Source organism: Dendrobates tinctorius, unplaced genomic scaffold, assembly GCF_039654945.1.
Source record: "Dendrobates tinctorius isolate UK_male_01 unplaced genomic scaffold, ASM3965494v1 ptg000140l, whole genome shotgun sequence".
NCBI lineage: Eukaryota > Metazoa > Chordata > Amphibia > Anura > Dendrobatidae > Dendrobates > Dendrobates tinctorius.
Genome location: NW_027361808.1, coordinates 6,832,088 through 6,849,809, shown reverse-complemented (window position 1 = coordinate 6,849,809; position 17,722 = coordinate 6,832,088).

Below are 17,722 nucleotides of genomic sequence, written 5' to 3'. Positions count from 1 at the left end.
AGCAGGAGGCAGGCTCAGACGGTGTTAGGCCCAGTATGGATTGCACAAAGGTTAGAAAGGGTACCGTATCCCCGGATAACATGTATGGATAGCGTACACATTCAAAATAAATGTCTATACAGCAGGAGGAAGGCTCAGACGGTGTTAGGCCCAGTATGGATTGCACGTGATTGCACAAAGGTTAGAAAGGGTACCGTATCCCCAGATAACATGTATGGATAGCGTACACATTCAAAATATATGTCTATACAGCAGGAGGCAGGCTCAGACGGTGTTAGGCCCAGTATGGATTGCACGTGATTGCACAAAGGTTAGAAAGGGTACCGTATCCGCGGATAACATGCAAGGATAGCGTACACATTCAAAATATATGTCTCTGGAGGCAGGCTCAGACGGTGTCAGGCACAGTATGGATTGCACTTGATTGCACAAAGGTTAGAAAGGGTACCGTATCCCCGGATAATATGTATGGATAGCGTACACATTCAAAATATATGACAATACATCAGGAGGCAGGCTCAGACGGTGTTAGGCCCAGTATGGATTGCACATGATTGCACAAAGGTTAGAAAGGGTACCGTATCCCCGTATAACATGTATGGATAGCGTACACATTCAAAATATATGTCTATACAGCAGGAGGCAGGCTCAGACGGTGTTAGGCCCAGTATGGATTGCACGTGATTGCACAAAAGTTAGAAAGGGTACCGTATCCCCAGATAACATGTATGGATAGCGTACACATTCAAAATATATGTCTATACAGCAGGAGGCAGGCTCAGACGGTGTTAGGCCCAGTATGGATTGCACGTGATTGCACAAAGGTTAGAAAGGGTACCGTATCACCGGATAATATGTATGGATAGCGTACACATTCAAAATATATGCCTCAGGAGGCAGTCTCAGACGGTGTCAGGCACAGTATGGATTGCACGTGATTGCACAAAGGTTAGAAAGGGTACCGTATCCCCGGATAACATGTATGGATAGCGTACACATTCAAAATATATGTCTCAGGAGGCAGGCTCAGACGGTGTCAGGCACAGTATGGATTGCATGTGATTGCACAAAGGTTAGAAAGGGTACCGTATCCCTGGATAACATGTATGGATAGCGTACACATTCAAAATATATGTCTCAGGAGGCAGGCTCAGACGGTGTTAGGCACAGTATGGATTGCACGTGATTGCACAAAGGTTAGAAAGGGTACCGTATCCCCAGATAACATGTATGGATAGCGTACACATTCAAAATATATGTCTATACAGCAGGAGGCAGGCTCAGACGGTGTTAGGCCCAGTATGGATTGCACGTGATGGGACAAAGGTTAGAAAGGGTACCATTTCTTCGGATAACATGTATGGATAGCGTACACATTCAAAATATATGTCTATACAGCAGGAGGCAGGCTCAGACGGTGTTATGCCCAGTATGGATTGCACGTGATTGCACAAAGGTTAGAAAGGGTACCGTATCCCCAGACAACATGTATGGATAGCGTACACATTCAAAATATATGTCTATACAGCAGGAGGCAGGCTCAGACTGTGTTAGGCCCAGTATGGATTGCACGTGATTGCACAAAGGTTAGAAAGGGTACCGTTTCCCTGGATAACATGTATGGATAGCGTACACATTCAAAATATATGTCTCAGGAGGCAGGCTCAGGCGGTGTTAGGCACAGTATGGATTGCACGTGATTGCACAAAGGTTAGAAAGGGTACCGTATCCCTGAATAATATGTATGGATAGCGTACACATTCAAAATATATGTCTCAGGAGGCAGGCTCAGACGGTGTTAGGCCCAGTATGGATTGCATGTGATTGCACAAAGGTTAGAAAGGGTACCGTATCCCCAGATAACATGTATGGATAGCGTACACATTCAAAATATATGTCTATACAGCAGGAGGCAGGCTCAGACGGTGTTAGGCCCAGTATGGATTGCACGTGATTGCACAAAGGTTAGAAAGGGTACCGTATCCCCGTATAACATGTATGGATAGCGTACACATTCAAAATATATGTCTCAGGAGGCAGGCTCAGACGGTGTTAGGCCCAGTATGGATTGCACAAAGGTTAGAAAGGGTACCGTATCCCCGGATAACATGTATGAATAGCGTACACATTCAAAATATATGTCTCAGGAGGCAGGCTCAGACGGTGTTAGGCCCAGTATGGATTGCACGTGATTGCACAAAGGTTAGAAAGGGTACCATATCCCCAGATAACATGTATGGATAGCGTACACATTCAAAATATATGTCTATACAGCAGGAGGCAGGCTCAGACGGTGTTAGGCCCAGTATGGATTGCACTTGATTGCACAAAGGTTATAAAGGGTACCGTATCCCCGGATAACATGTATGGATAGCGTACACATTCAAAATATATGTCTATACAGCAGGAGGCAGGCTCAGACGGTGTTAGGCCCAGTATGGATTGCACGTGATTGCACAAAGGTTAGAAAGGGTACCGTATCCCCGGATAACATGTATGGATAGCGTACACATTCAAAATATATGTCTATACAGCAGTAGGCAGGCTCAGACGGTGTTAGGCCCAGTATGGATTGTACGTGATTGCACAAAGGTTAGAAAGGGTGCCGTATCCCCGAATAACATGTATGGATAGCGTACACATTCAAAATATATGTCTCAGGAAGCAGGCTCAGACAGTGTCAGGCACAGTATGGATTGCACGTGATTGCACAAAGGTTAGAAAGGGTACCGTATCCCCGGATAACATGTATGGATAGCCTACACATTCAAAATATATGTCTCAGGAGGCAGGCTCAGACGGTGTCAGGCACAGTATGGATTGCACGTGATTGCACAAAGGTTAGAAAGGGTACCGTATCCCCGGATAACATGTATGGATAGCGTACACATTCAAAATATATGTCTATACATCAGGAGGCAGGCTCAGACGGTGTCAGGCCCAGTATGGATTGCACGTGATTGCACAAAGGTTAGAAAGGGTACCGTATCCCCGGATAACATGTATGGATAGCGTACATATTCAAAATATATGTCTATACAGCAGGAGGCAGGCTCAGACGGTTTTAGGCCCAGTATGGATTGCACGTGATTGCACAAAGGTTAGAAAGGGTACCGTATCCCCAGATAACATGTATGGATAGCGTACACATTCAAAATATATGTCTATACAGCAGGAGGCAGGTTCAGACGGTGTTAGGCCCAGTATGGATTGCACGTGATTGCACAAAGGTTAGAAAGGGTACCGTATCCCCGGATAACATGTATGGATAGCGTACACATTCAAAATATATGTCTCAGGAGGCAGGCTCAGACGGTGTCAGGCACAGTATGGATTGCACGTGATTGCACAAAGGTTAGAAAGGGTACCGTATCCCTGGATAACATGTATGGATAGCGTACACATTCAAAATATATGTCTCAGGAGGCAGGCTCAGACGGTGTTAGGCCCAGTATGGATTGCACGTGATTGCACAAAGGTTAGAAAGGGTACCGTATCCCCAGATAACATGTATGGATAGCGTACACATTCAAAATATATGTCTATACAGCAGGAGGCAGGCTCAGACGGTGTTAGGCCCAGTATGGATTGCACAAAGGTTAGAAAGGGTACTGTTTCCCCGGATAACATGTATGGATAGCGTACACATTCAAAATATATGTCTCAGGAGGCAGGCTCAGACGGTGTTAGGCCCAGTATGGATTGCACGTGATTGCACAAAGGTTAGAAAGGGTACCGTATCCCCAGATAACATGTAAGGATAGCGTACACATTCAAAATATATGTCTATACAGCAGGAGGCAGGCTCAGACGGTGATAGGCCCAGTATGGATTGCACAAAGGTTAGAAAGGGTACCGTATCCCCGGATAACATGTATGGATAGCGTACACATTCAAAATAAATGTCTATACAGCAGGAGGCAGGCTCAGACGGTGTTAGGCCCAGTATGGATTGCACAAAGGTTAGAAAGGGTACCGTATCCCCGGATAACATGTATGGATAGCGTACACATTCAAAATATATGTCTATACAGCAGGAGGCAGGCTCAGACGGTGTTAGGCCCAGTATGGATTGCATGTGATTGCACAAAAATTAGAAAGGGTACCGTATCCCCAGATAACATGTATGGATAGCGTACACATTCAAAATATATGTCTATACAGCAGGAGGCAGGCTCAGACGGTGTTAGGCCCAGTATGGATTGCACGTGATTGCACAAAGGTTAGAAAGGGTACCGTATCCCCGGATAACATGTATGGATAGCGCACACATTCAAAATATATGTCTCAGGAGGCAGGCTCAGACGGTGTTAGGCCCAGTATGGATTGCACGTGATTGCACAAAGGTTAGAAAGGGTACCGTATCCCCGGATAACATGTATGGATAGCGTACACATTCAAAATATATGTCTCAGGAGGCAGGCTCAGACGGTGTTAGGCCCAGTATGGATTGCACGTGATTGCACAAAGGTTAGAAAGGGTACCGTATCCCCAGATAACATGTATGGATAGCGTACACATTCAAAATATATGTCTATACAGCAGGAGGCAGGCTCAGACGGTGTTAGGCCCAGTATGGATTGCACGTGATTGCACAAAGGTTAGAAAGGGTACCGTTTCCCCGGATAACATGTATGGATAGCGTACACATTCAAAATATATGTCTATACAGCAGGAGGCAGGCTCAGACGGTGTTAGGCCCAGTATGGATTGCACGTGATTGCACAAAGGTTAGAAAGGGTACCGTATCCCCGGATAACATGTATGGATAGCGTACACATTCAAAATATATGTCAATACAGCAGGAGGCAGGCTCAGACGGTGTTAGGCCCAGTATGGATTGCACGTGATTGCACAAAGGTTAGAAAGGGTACCGTATCCCCGGATAACATGTATGGATAGCGTACACATTCAAAATATATGTCTCAGGAGGCAGGCTCAGACGGTGTCAGGCACAGTATGGATTGCACAAAGGTTAGAAAGGGTACCGTATCCCCGGATAATATGTATGGATAGCGTACACATTCAAAATATATGTCTCAGGAGGCAGGCTCAGAAGGTGTCAGGCACAGTATGGATTGCACAAAGGTTAGAAAGGGTACCGTATCCCCGGACAACATGTATGTATAGCGTACACATTCAAAATATATGTCTCAGGAGGCAGGCTCAGACGGTGTCAGGCACAGTATGGATTGCACGTGATTGCACAAAGGTTAGAAAGGGTACCTTATCCCTGGATAACATGTATGGATAGCGTACACATTCAAAATATATGTCTCAGGAGGCAGGCTCAGACGGTGTTAGGCCCAGTATGGATTGCACGTGATTGCTCAAAGGTTAGAAAGAGTACCGTATCCCCGGATAACATGTATGGATAGCGTACACATTCAAAATATATGTCTCAGGAGGCAGGCTCAGACGGTGTAAGGCACAGTATGGATTGCAGGTGATTGCACAAAGGTTAGAAAGGGTACCGTATCCCCGGATAACATGTATGGATAGCGTACACATTCAAAATATATGTCTCAGGATGCAGGCTCAGACGGTGTCAGGCATAGTATGGATTGCACGTGATTGCACAAAGGTTAGAAAGGGTACCGTATCCCTGGAGAACATGTATGGATAGCGTACACATTCAAAATATATGTCTATACAGCAGGAGGCAGGCTCAGACGGTGTCAGGCACAGTATGGATTTGACGGCCCAGATTACACAGCGGAGGAGCAGGGAGAGGTAAAGATTGCAAATGCTGGGGCCCTGCCCAAGCATGGGGGGCCCACTCGTGGGCATCGGTACTGGCACTGGGCCCCTCATAGTACAGCGGTGTGTCTGACGGCGGGTGTGCACCACCACCATCAGAGACACTTGATTGCACTATGAGGGACCCTGTGCCAGTGCCCGCGCCCAAGAGTCGGCCTACCCACCTGTCCAGGGCAACGGCACTCGCACGGTGTCGTGCGCTAGGTGGTGACCCCGGCCATGGGGGGGGGAGGCAGCACAGTTAGGGAGTTTTAGAAAGTGGCATATGTTGATGTTGGACATTCAGCTGATGCAAAAGGCGAAATAGGTGAAGTCCCAGGAAGAGGTGGACCAAAGCAAGCCATTTTTCTGTCACCCTATGTGTCATCAGGGGAAGGTGGGACAAAATCCTTGGAAACCCATGCATGGTTCATTTTAATGAAGGTTAGATCATCCACATTTTGGGTTGACAGACGGGTCCTTTTTTCTGTCAGGATTGATCCAGCTGCACTGAAGACTCTTTCCGATAGCACACTTGCAGCTGGGCAAGCGAGCTCCTGTAAAGGCATATTGGGCCAATTCAGGCCAGGTGTCCAGTTTAGCGGCCCAATAGTCAAAGGGGAATGACCTGTGTGGGAGAACATCGATATGGGAGGAAAAGTAGTTTGTAACCATAGTTGACAACTGCTGTCTCCTGTCACTTTCCATCGATGCAGTATTACCAGTTGTGTGAGCGGTATTTGAAAAATCAGTCCACAACATTGTCATGAAACCCCTGTCTCCAACGCCACTTCTGCTGTGTGCACCATGAACACCTCTGCCAAGCTGCCCCCGGCCCGTACGGCTCGTGTGAGAACCATCACCGCTGCTGTGTGCTGGGAATGCCTCAAGCAACCGATTTACCAGAGTTGCTTGTTTATTAGCCAATATTAGGTCAAGGTTCTCCTGTGGCATGATGTTTTGTAATTTGCCTTTATAGCGTGGATCCAGGATGCTGGCCAACCAGTAGTCGTCATCGTTCATCATTTTGGCAATGCGGGGGTCCCTTTTTAGGATCTGCAAGGCATAATCTGACATGTGGGCCAATGTTCCCGGTGTCAATGATGCACTGCGAGTGCTGGGTGGAGGAGCACTTTCTGGCAAATCCACATCCCTCCAGTCACGCACAAACCCTGTACCAGACCTTGCCACGCCAACATTTTCACTTGCCCCACGAGATGCATCCTCCTCCCCTAAGTAATCATCCCCATCATCATCCTCCTCCTCCTCTTCTTCCTCCACCTCGTCCAGGAGAGGTCCCTGAGCAGACAATGGCTGAATGTCATCAAGGATTCCCTCCTCCTCTTCCTCCTCATCAACATTGGCTGCAGACGCCTGCTCCTTAAGGTGCGTCAAAGTTTGCATGAGCAGACGCATAAGTGGGATGCTCATGCTTAGGATGGCGTCGTCTGCGCTTACCAGCCGTGTGCATTCCTCAAAACACTGAAGGACTTTACAGAGGTCTTTCAGCTTCGACCACTGCACACCTGTCAACTCCATGTCTGCTCTCAAAGTGCCTGGCCGTGTATCCTCCCACAAATGCATTATGGCCTGCCTCTGCTCGCACAGCCGCTCCCCCATGTGCAGGGTGGAGTTCCACCTTGTTGCAATGTCGATAATGAGGCGATGGTTGGGAAGGTGGAGCAATCGCTGCAGCTTCTGCATACGAACGGAGTGTACAGGCGACCGGCGGATGTGCGCGCACAGTCTTCGCACCTTCTGGAGCAGGGCTGTTAACTCCGGATAATTTTTGAGGAAGCACTGCACCACCAGGTTCAAGGTGTGAGCCAAGCAAGGTATGTGGCTGAGTTTTGAAAGGGCTATGGCTGCCACAAAATTACGGCCGTTATCACTCACTACCTTGCCTGCCTCAAGATGTACACTGCCCAGCCATGACTCAGTTTGTCGCTTCAAGTACTCGGCCAGCACCTCGGCGGTGTGTCTGTTGCCCAAACACATCATCTGCAACACAGCCTGCTGACGCTTTCCACTAGCTGCTCGATAGGGGGACACATCGTGTGCAACAGTGGCAGCTGCAGATGGAGTGCTCGTACGACTGCGCTCTGTGGACGAGCTTTCGCTTCTGGAGGAGGAGGGTCGAACGCCTACAGCCAACTGTTTCCTATACCGTGGGCTAGGCAGCACTGTCCCACCACCGCTGTCCCCTGTGGACCCTGCATCCACCACATTAACCCAGTGCGCAGTGATGGACACGTAACGGCCCTGGCCATGCCGACTGGACCATGCATCAGTTGTGAGGTGCACCTTTCCGCTCACTGACTGCTTGAGTGCATGGACAATGCGGTCTTTCACATGATGGTGGAGGGCTGGGATGGCTTTGCGAGAGAAGAAGTGGCGACTGGGTAGGTCATAGCGTGGTACTGCATAGGCCATGAGTTCGCGGAAAGCTGTGCTTTCCACCAACCGAAAGGGCATCATCTCAAACGAGATTAGTTTGGCAATGTGGGCGTTCAAACCCAGTGTACGCGGATGAGAGACTGAGTACTTTCTTGACCTACTCATAGTGTCTGGGAGGGTGAGCTGGACTTGAGAGCTGCATATGGTGGAAGTAGCGGTGGACAGGGCGGACTGAGAGAGGGTTGATGATGGTGATGGAGTTGGTGTACTTTCTGATGGCCTAGAATCAGTCTTTCGTTGATATAACAGTGGGATTCCCTGACTGCTGTGGCCTTGCAACGACACCTCAACATTTGCTGCTGTGCTAACCGGTGGGCTTACAGTGGGGGAAACAATGTAGCGTTGCTGACTACCTTTGTTGTGATCAGTTGCACATGTGGCACTTGAGGTTTGGTGTTGTGTCCACGCTTGCAAGTGCATGCTGGTTAAATGTCTAAGCATGCAACTGGTATTCAAATTTTTCAGATTTTTCCCTCGGCTAAAGGTCTTTGCGCACTTCTTACAGATAACCTTGGCCTGATCATGAGGATTTTGTTCAAAAAAGTGTCACACTGCACTCTTCCTACTTTAGCAGACATTTTGCGGCCTAGCATGCTGTGATCTTTTGACCCTCTGGACAAGCTGTCCAGCAACTCTTTTGATGTTTGGAACCTGTCTTTGGAGTGCTACGGGCCTGCCAGATAACAGCTGTTGCGATGTCGATGTCTGCTGTGGATGCTCCTCATCTGAGCTATTGGAAGCAGCACCCTCTTCCCCCAATGGATGCCAATCTGGGTCAACAACTGGGTCATCCATCACCTCCTCTTCTATGTCATGTGCACCTTCCTCTGTGTCACCGTGTATGGTGGTATAGTGTGCGGGAAGGGGCACCTGAGTCTCATCAGGGTCAGAATCTGGCTCTGTACACTGCGAGGACAATGTAGTGCTCTGAGTGAATGTACCAGCAGAATCATCCATCAGCGGCTGTGCATCAGTGCACTCCATGTCAGATTCATCTTGGCCTGGGTAATTCACCATTTGACTTGATAATCCAGGCATGGTATGTGAAAACAGCTCCATGGAGTAATCAGTAGTATGGCCTGCGTCATCCTTCAATCTTGGTTGGGGTGAAGGACACAAGGAAAGGTGTGGTTCATGAACATGAGCCTCCAATGACGACTCAGTGCTTTTACTTTTTACAACTGAAGAAGAGGAGGCGATAGAGCTGGAGGCTGAGTCAGCAATGTAAGACAAAACTTTTTCCTGATGCTCTGGCTTTAAAAGCGGTTTGCCAACTCCTAGAAAACTAAGCGTTCGAGGCCTTATGTAGCCAGACGATGACGCAGGCTCAACACCTCCTGCATTCGGTCCTATTTTGCTCTTGCCACTACCATCAGATCCACCACCAACACCATCATTACCAGCTGCCAACCCCCGCCCAATTCCACGGCCTCTTCCACCAGCCTTCCTCATTTTTGGTAGAAATGTAGACAAAATCCAACAAACTATATAGTAATGTAAAACAAGGTACAAGGTGTCTATAGGACAGGGGAGATTTTGAATTTTTACAGACACTTGTGGACACTGGACACTTTTGGATTGTGTGAGGCCCACTGATATCTGAGCGCTATGTGACGGGCTCGATGGCACAGCTGTGACCAAAGTGACTAGAGGATAAGGGAGATTTTGAATCTCTGCACACACTTTTGGACACTGGACACTTTTGGATTGTGTGAGGCCCAATGAATATCTGAGCGCTATGTCACAGGCTCGATGGCACAGCTGTGACCAAAGTGACTAGAGGATAAGGGAGATTTTGATCTCTGCACACACTTTTGGACACTGGACACTTTTGGATTGTGTGAGGCCCACTGATATCAGAGCGCTATGTCACAGGCTCGATGGCACAGCTGTGACCAAAGTGACTAGAGGATAAGGGAGATTTTGAATCTCTGCACACACTTTTGGACACTGGACACTTTTGGATTGTGTGAGGCCCACTGATATCTGAGCGCTATGTCACAGGCTCGATGGCACAGCTGTGACAAAAGTGACTAGAGGATAAGGGAGATTTTGAATCTCTGCACACACTTTTGGACTCTGGACACTTTTGGATTGTGTGAGGCCCACTGATATCTGAGCGCTATGTCACAGGCTCGATGGCACAGCTGTGACCAAAGTGACTAGAGGATAAGGGAGATTTTGAATCTCTGCACACACTTTTGGACACTGGACACTTTTGGATTGTGTGAGGCCCAATGAATATCTGAGCGCTATGTCACAGGCTCGATGGCACAGCTGTGACCAAAGTGACTAGAGGATAAGGGAGATTTTGAATCTCTGCACACACTTTTGGACACTGGACACTTTTGGATTGTGTGAGGCCCAATGAATATCTGAGCGCTATGTCACAGGCTCGATGGCACAGCTGTGACCAAAGTGACTAGAGGATAAGGGAGATTTTGAATCTCTGCACACACTTTTGGACACTGGACACTTTTGGATTGTGTGAGGCCCACTGATATCTGAGCGCTATGTCACAGGCTCGATGGCACAGCTGTGACCAAAGTGACTAGAGGATAAGGGAGATTTTGAATCTCTGCACACACTTTTGGACACTGGACACTTTTGGATTGTGTGAGGCCCACTGATATCTGAGCGCTATGTCACAGGCTCGATGGCACAGCTGTGACCAAAGTGACTAGAGGATAAGGGAGATTTTGAATCTCTGCACACACTTTTGGACACTGGACACTTTTGGATTGTGTGAGGCCCACTGATATCTGAGCGCTATGTCACAGGCTCGATGGCACAGCTGTGACCAAAGTGACTAGAGGATAAGGGAGATTTTGAATCTCTGCACACACTTTTGGACACTGGACACTTTTGGATTGTGTGAGGCCCAATGAATATCTGAGCGCTATGTGACAGGCTCGATGGCACAGCTGTGACCAAAGTGACTAGAGGATAAGGGAGATTTTGAATTTCTGCAGACACTTTTGGACACTGGACACTTTTGGATTGTGTGAGGCCCAATGAATATCTGTCGCGTCCGTCTGCAAGTCTGGGCTGCAGACAGACAGCGCCCCGAGTAGCACCGACACCCTTTACCCCTATACAGGGATCTGGATTTACTGCAGAGCCCAGGAAGCGCTGTCTGAACAGGGGCAGAGTGCCAGAGCAGAACGGTCGCAATAAAAAAGCAGGAAGGGAGCCAAAAATGGAGTCGGAAACCAGGCGAGCAGTGGAGGTACAGAAACGGCAGGCAGAGGCAGAGTCGAGAGTCCAGGCAGAGGTCAAAAACCGGGAGAGTAGCGGAGGTACAAAATCGTCAGGCAGTAGAGGGGGTCAGGAATCCAGGCCAAGGTCAGCGTCAGTAATCAGGAGAAATGCAAGGTACAAAAACGGCAGGCAACAGAGTAGTCAGAAGTTCAGGCTGAGGTCGGAGTTAACGATAGGCAATCACAAGCAACACGTAGGGGAACCAAGAATATATCCGGCGGCTTGCAAGCCCAGTCCCAAGGTATTTGAGGGATCAGGTCGTCCCTCACAGGCTCCCGGACTGGTGATGTCATCAGGACCGCCCCCAGGACCAGACCTGATGATGATGCACCAGCCCCTTCATGACTGACAGAGGAGCGGAGTCTGCGTCCAGTAGACGCCTGCGCAGAAGCCCTTTCATTGTGGCCGCCCTCACTCGGGCGCGAGCCACGGCGCCTCCTAGTGGTTGAGGGCGGAACAGCGGGCCCCGAGTCTGACGGCGACGTGACAATATCTGAGCGTTATGTGACAGGCTCGATGGCACAGCTGTGACCAAAGTGACTAGAGGATAAGGGAGATTTTGAATTTCTGCAGACACTTGTGGACACTGGACACTTTTGGATTGTGTGAGGCCCAATGAATATCTCAGCGCTATGTGACAGGCTCGATGGCACAGCTGTGAACAAAGTGACTAGAGGATAAGGGAGATTTTGAATTTCTGCAGACACTTTTGGACACTGGACACTTTTGGATTGTGTGAGGCCCAATGAATATCTGAGCGCTATGTGACAGGCTCGATGGCACAGCTGTGACCAAAGTGACTAGAGGATAAGGGAGATTTTGAATCTCTGCACACACTTTTGGACACTGGACACTTTTGGATTGTGTGAGGCCCAATGAATATCTGAGCGCTATGTGACAGGCTCGATGGCACAGCTGTGACCAAAGTGACTAGAGGATAAGGGAGATTTTGAATTTCTGCAGACACTTGTGGACACTGGACACTTTTGGATTGTGTGAGGCCCAATGAATATCTGAGCGCTATGTGACAGGCTCGATGGCACAGCTGTGACCAAAGTGACTAGAGGATAAGGGAGATTGGATTGCTTTTAAAAAATCAGTTTGCAGAGCAGTGGGTAAACAGCAATGCCAGCCTGTCAGGAAGCCTTAAAACGCAGCCCAACAACCAACACCACTGATACACCACAATATATCCTCCCCTTGCACTGCACACACAGTGACTGGTGTGTTGTGCAGGCCAAATTGCTAGCAGCAGAAGCAGTTTTTTTTTCTTCTTCTCAGGACAAAAAAAAAAAATTGGGATTGCTTTTAAAAAAGCAGTTTGCGGAGCAGTGGGTAAACAGCAATGCAGGAATGTCAGGAAGCCTTAGAAGGCAGCCCAACAACCAACACCACTGATACACCACTATATAGCCTCCCCTTGCACTGCACACACAGTGACTGGTGTGTTGTGCAGGCCAAATCGCTAGCAGCAGAAGCAGTTTTTTTGTCTTCTTCCCTGCCTAACGCTCTCCCTACAGAATCAGCAGCAACCTCTCCCTATACTGAGATCGGCAGAAGTAAGATGGCGGTCGGCGTGCACGCCCTTTAACACCCCCTGTGACGCCCACCAAAGCAAGCCAATCACTTGCATGCCCTTCTGAAAGATGGTGGTGACCCCTGCCTATGTCATCACGTTGCCCACAGTGTCCGTGGATCCTGATTGGCTGAAAAAGAGCGCAAAACAAACTTTTGAAACGCGACTTTGGCGCGTAAGTCGCCGACCTCTTTGCCGACCTCATCCTAGGGTCGGGTTTCGTTTCATGAAACCCGACTTTGCCAAAAGTCGGCGACTTTTGAATTCTTTTGACCCGTTTCGCTCAACTCTAGTGCCAACAATTTTGACCACATAAAGTCATGGTGCACTTTTGACCAGTCACAGGAAAGTATACAAGTATACCCCGATCCCTAGATTTGACACCCTTAGGCTGTGTGCCCACGTTGCATTTTTTAAGCGTTTCCGCAGCGCTTTTAGACGCGCGTTTCTGCTGCAGAAACGCTTAAGAAAAGCATGCCATGGAAACAATGGAATCCTCACATGCTGTGCTAATGGTGCGGTTTTTTTTCGCTGTGGAAATGCTAAGCGGAAAAAAACGCAGCATGTTCATTAATTTTGCGGAAACGCTCATGTTTCCGCATACATTCAATTGTATTGCAAAAGCGCATAGGAAAACGCATGCGAAAATGCTTAACAAAAGCGTCAAAAACGCTTACAAAAGCGCTTCATAAAACGCATGCGTTTTCCCAGGAAGAGGGTGTGTGTTTCCGCTCAGGAATATTCTGCATGGAAAATGCTACGTGGGCACATAGCCTTAGACTTTTACTTTTGGGGTTATGTGAAGCAACGTGTGTACATTGAACGTGTCAACGACATTAATCACTTAAAGCAGAGAATCACAGACGTTCTTCACTCTGCTACACCAGACGTCCTTACCCGTGTGTGGCAAGAACTTCACTATCGTTTGGATGTATGTAGGGCAACAAATGGAGCCCACATCAAACTGCACTGAATAGGTATGAAACTGGGAGAGTTTTTCTTTTATTTGGAGCAGATTTCACATTTGTATCGTTTTTCGTTGCTTTTCAGTGACTGGTAAAAAGTGCACCATGACACTGTATATTTATTTATATATATATATAATATATAAAGCTGAATGTGTGTGTGTGTATGTTTGTACACAGCTCAGCAGTCAGTATTACACAGGATAGGATTAGATACACGGCTCAGCAGTCAGTATTACACAGGATAGGATTAGATACACGGCTCAGCAGTCAGTATCACACAGGAGAGGATTAGACACATGGCTCAGCAGTCAGTATCACACAGGATAGGATTAGATACACGGCTCAGACTATCACACAGGATAGGAATAGATACACAGCTCAGCAGACTGTATCACACAGGAGAGGATTAGATACACAGCTCAGCAGTCAGTATCACACAGGATAGGATTAGATACACAGCTCAGCACACAGTATCACACAGAATAGTATTAGATAGACGGCTCAGCAGACAGTATCACACAGAATAGGATTAGATACACTGCTCAGCAGTCAGTATCACACAGGATAGGATTAGATACACGGCTCAGCAGACAGTATCACACAGGATAGGATTAGATACACGGCTCAGCAGACAGTATCACACATGATAGGATTAGATATACGGCTCAGCAGTCAGTATCACACAGGATAGGATTAGATACATGGCTGAGCAGTCAGTAACACACATGATAGGATTAGATACACGGCTCAGCAGTCAGTATCACACAGGATAGGATTAGGTACACGGCTGAGCAGTCAGTGACACACGATAGGATTAGATACGCAGCTCAGCAGAAAGTATCACACAGGAGAGGATTAGGTACACAGCGCAGAAACAGGATGTGCCAAAGGAGAGGACATTTTCATTCCAAGAATTCCACTTATTCCATCTGATTTGTTTTTTGATTTTAAACGCCTCCAGTTTCCAGTTCAAACAGAATAGGATTATATACACGACTCAGCAGTCAGTATCACACAGGATAGGATTAGATACATGGCTCAGCAGTCAGTATCACACAGGATAGGATTAGATACATGGCTCAGCAGTCAGTATCACACAGGACAGGATTAGATACACGGCTGAGCAGTCAGTAAAGCCCCCGTTACACATAGCGATATCGCTAGCAATATTGCTGTAACATCACCGATTTTGTGACGTTATAGCGATATTGCTAGCGATATCGCTACATGTGATACTTACCTCCGACCGGCTCCCCTGCTGCTCATCGCTGATCGCGTAAGAACATCCTGGACTGTTTCTTGTCGGGCGCTTCCTGTTGGGATTCCTGTGGCGCCGACGAGCGACGCGTGGAGGCGGGCGGAGGACGTCTGGATCGCCGCGTCTGAGAGGTAAGTAGCGACCACCGACCCCTGCGATGTCGCTGGTGAGATCTGCCTGTGTGGCAGCTCACTAGCGACCACTTAGCGATGCCCCAGCGATCCATATCGTTGTCGGTATTACTGGTGCATCGCTAAGTGTAACGGTACCCTTACACACGATAGGATTAGATACACAGCTCAGCTGAAAGTATCACACAGGAGAGGATTAGGTACACAGCGCAGCAGACATTATCACACAGGATAGGATTAGATACACTGCTCAGCAGTCAGTATCACACAGGATAGGATTAGATACACGGCTGAGCAGTCAGTAACACACGATAGGATTAGATACACAGCTCAGCAAAAAGTATCACACAGGAGAGGATTAGGTACACAGCTCAGCAGACATTATCACACTGGATAGGGTTAGATACACAGCTCAGAAACAGGATGTGCCAAAGGAAAGGACATTTTCATTCCAAGAATTCCACTCATTCCATCTGATTTGTTTTTTGATTTTAAACGCCTCCAGTTTCCAGTTCAAACAGCTATTTGCAATGTCCATTAACAATGCTCAGGGACAGTCCTTGAAAGTAGTAGGGATCGATTTGCAATCTCCATGCTTTTCCCATGGTCATCTTTACGTGGTCTGTTCAAGAGTTGGAACTGCCAAAAATCTGTTCATTTTTGCACCGAAAGGAAAAACCAAAAATGTTGTTTATCAAAAGGCTTTTGAATGAGTTGAAAATAAAATACTATCAATACTTGGGTAATTGTTTAGTTAATTTGTGTTGCAAATATGTAGTGTTGAATATATGATGTGAAATGTTTTTATGTGCAACTAGCTGAAGAGCCCGGCGCTGCCCGGGTATAGTAACTAACTGTGGTTAGTTACAACAAATTATAATTATCTTCCATCCCACAGTCCCGTGCCCATATACTCATAATACATATCCTCCATCCCATAGTCCCGTGCTCATATACCCATCATACATATCCACCATCCCATAGGCCCGTGCCCATATACCCATCATACATATCCTCCACCCCATAGTCGAGTGCCCATATACCCATCACACATCCTCCATCCCATAGTCCCGTGCCCATATACCCGTCATACATATTCTCCATCCTTAGTCCTGTGCCCATATACCCATCACACATCCTCCATCCCATAGTCAACCATTATGACATCATAATGAGCTGCGGGGCTTGATGACATCAGCGTCGCCATGGCAACCATTGAGACATCATAATGAGGGGCGGGGCTTGATACGCACACTGTTTCCCCAGTATGTAGATAGGGGCAACATTGTTTGGTGAATTGGAACGCGCGGGGTTAAAATTTCGCCTCACAACATAGCTTAGGATGCTCTCGGGGTCCAGACGTGTTACTGTGCCAAATTTTTTGGCTGTAGCTGCGAAGGTGCGGATGCCTATCCAGGACATACACACACACACACATACATACATATACACTTTGAGCTTTATATATTAGATATAATCATTATAATTTGTTATAATTAACCACAGTTGGTTACTATGCCCAGGCAACGCTGGGCTCTTCAGCTAGTATATATATATATATATATATATATATATATATATATATATAGTGACAAAGTCACTGGTAAGATAGAGAGGAGATATGTGTCACTGCGCTTAATGGCGTCAGTGATATGAAACCAGAGTATTTTCCTCCAGCACACTATGCGTTGTGAGGGTTAAGTTAAAGTTACATAAAGGGCTGGTTTCATGTGAACCTCCATATAGTGGGTGGGAGGAGGTCTACTTTTTCTCCACTTGCAGAGCTGCCAGGACCGTGGCAGCATGGAAAGAGTCACATGGTCTGGGATTTATGTAAATGGGCTCTACATGCAGTCTGGGTTCAGCAAGAAACTTCAGTTGCTTTGTGCCTTGTAGAGGATAGACTGAACCTGTGGTGTTCTACAGCGAGGTGCTAATCGAAACATATGGACTGTGTTGCAGCTACTCAAGCATCTGGTGAGCACGCAGCAGCAACAACAGCTGTCACATCAGGAGACGAGTAAGTTGCTTATCCAGCAACTGCAACAGCAGCAGCAACAGACTCAAGACCAGTTCACACTGAAGCAGCAGCAGATCAAGTAGCTTGCTGAGGCAGTTTGAGGGAGACCAGAAGCCCAGCCCACAAGTCCAGGTGATGACACGCATATCCGGAAGGCGTTAAGATGAGCGATGCAGAAAATTACCCCAGGTGATGATATAGAGGCATGTCTGACTGTTTTTGAGCGGGTAGCAGAGCGAGAGAGACTTCCTGGGCGGAGGTGCTGGCCCCCTATTTAACCCACGAGTCCCAGAAGGCTTATTATGACCTGGC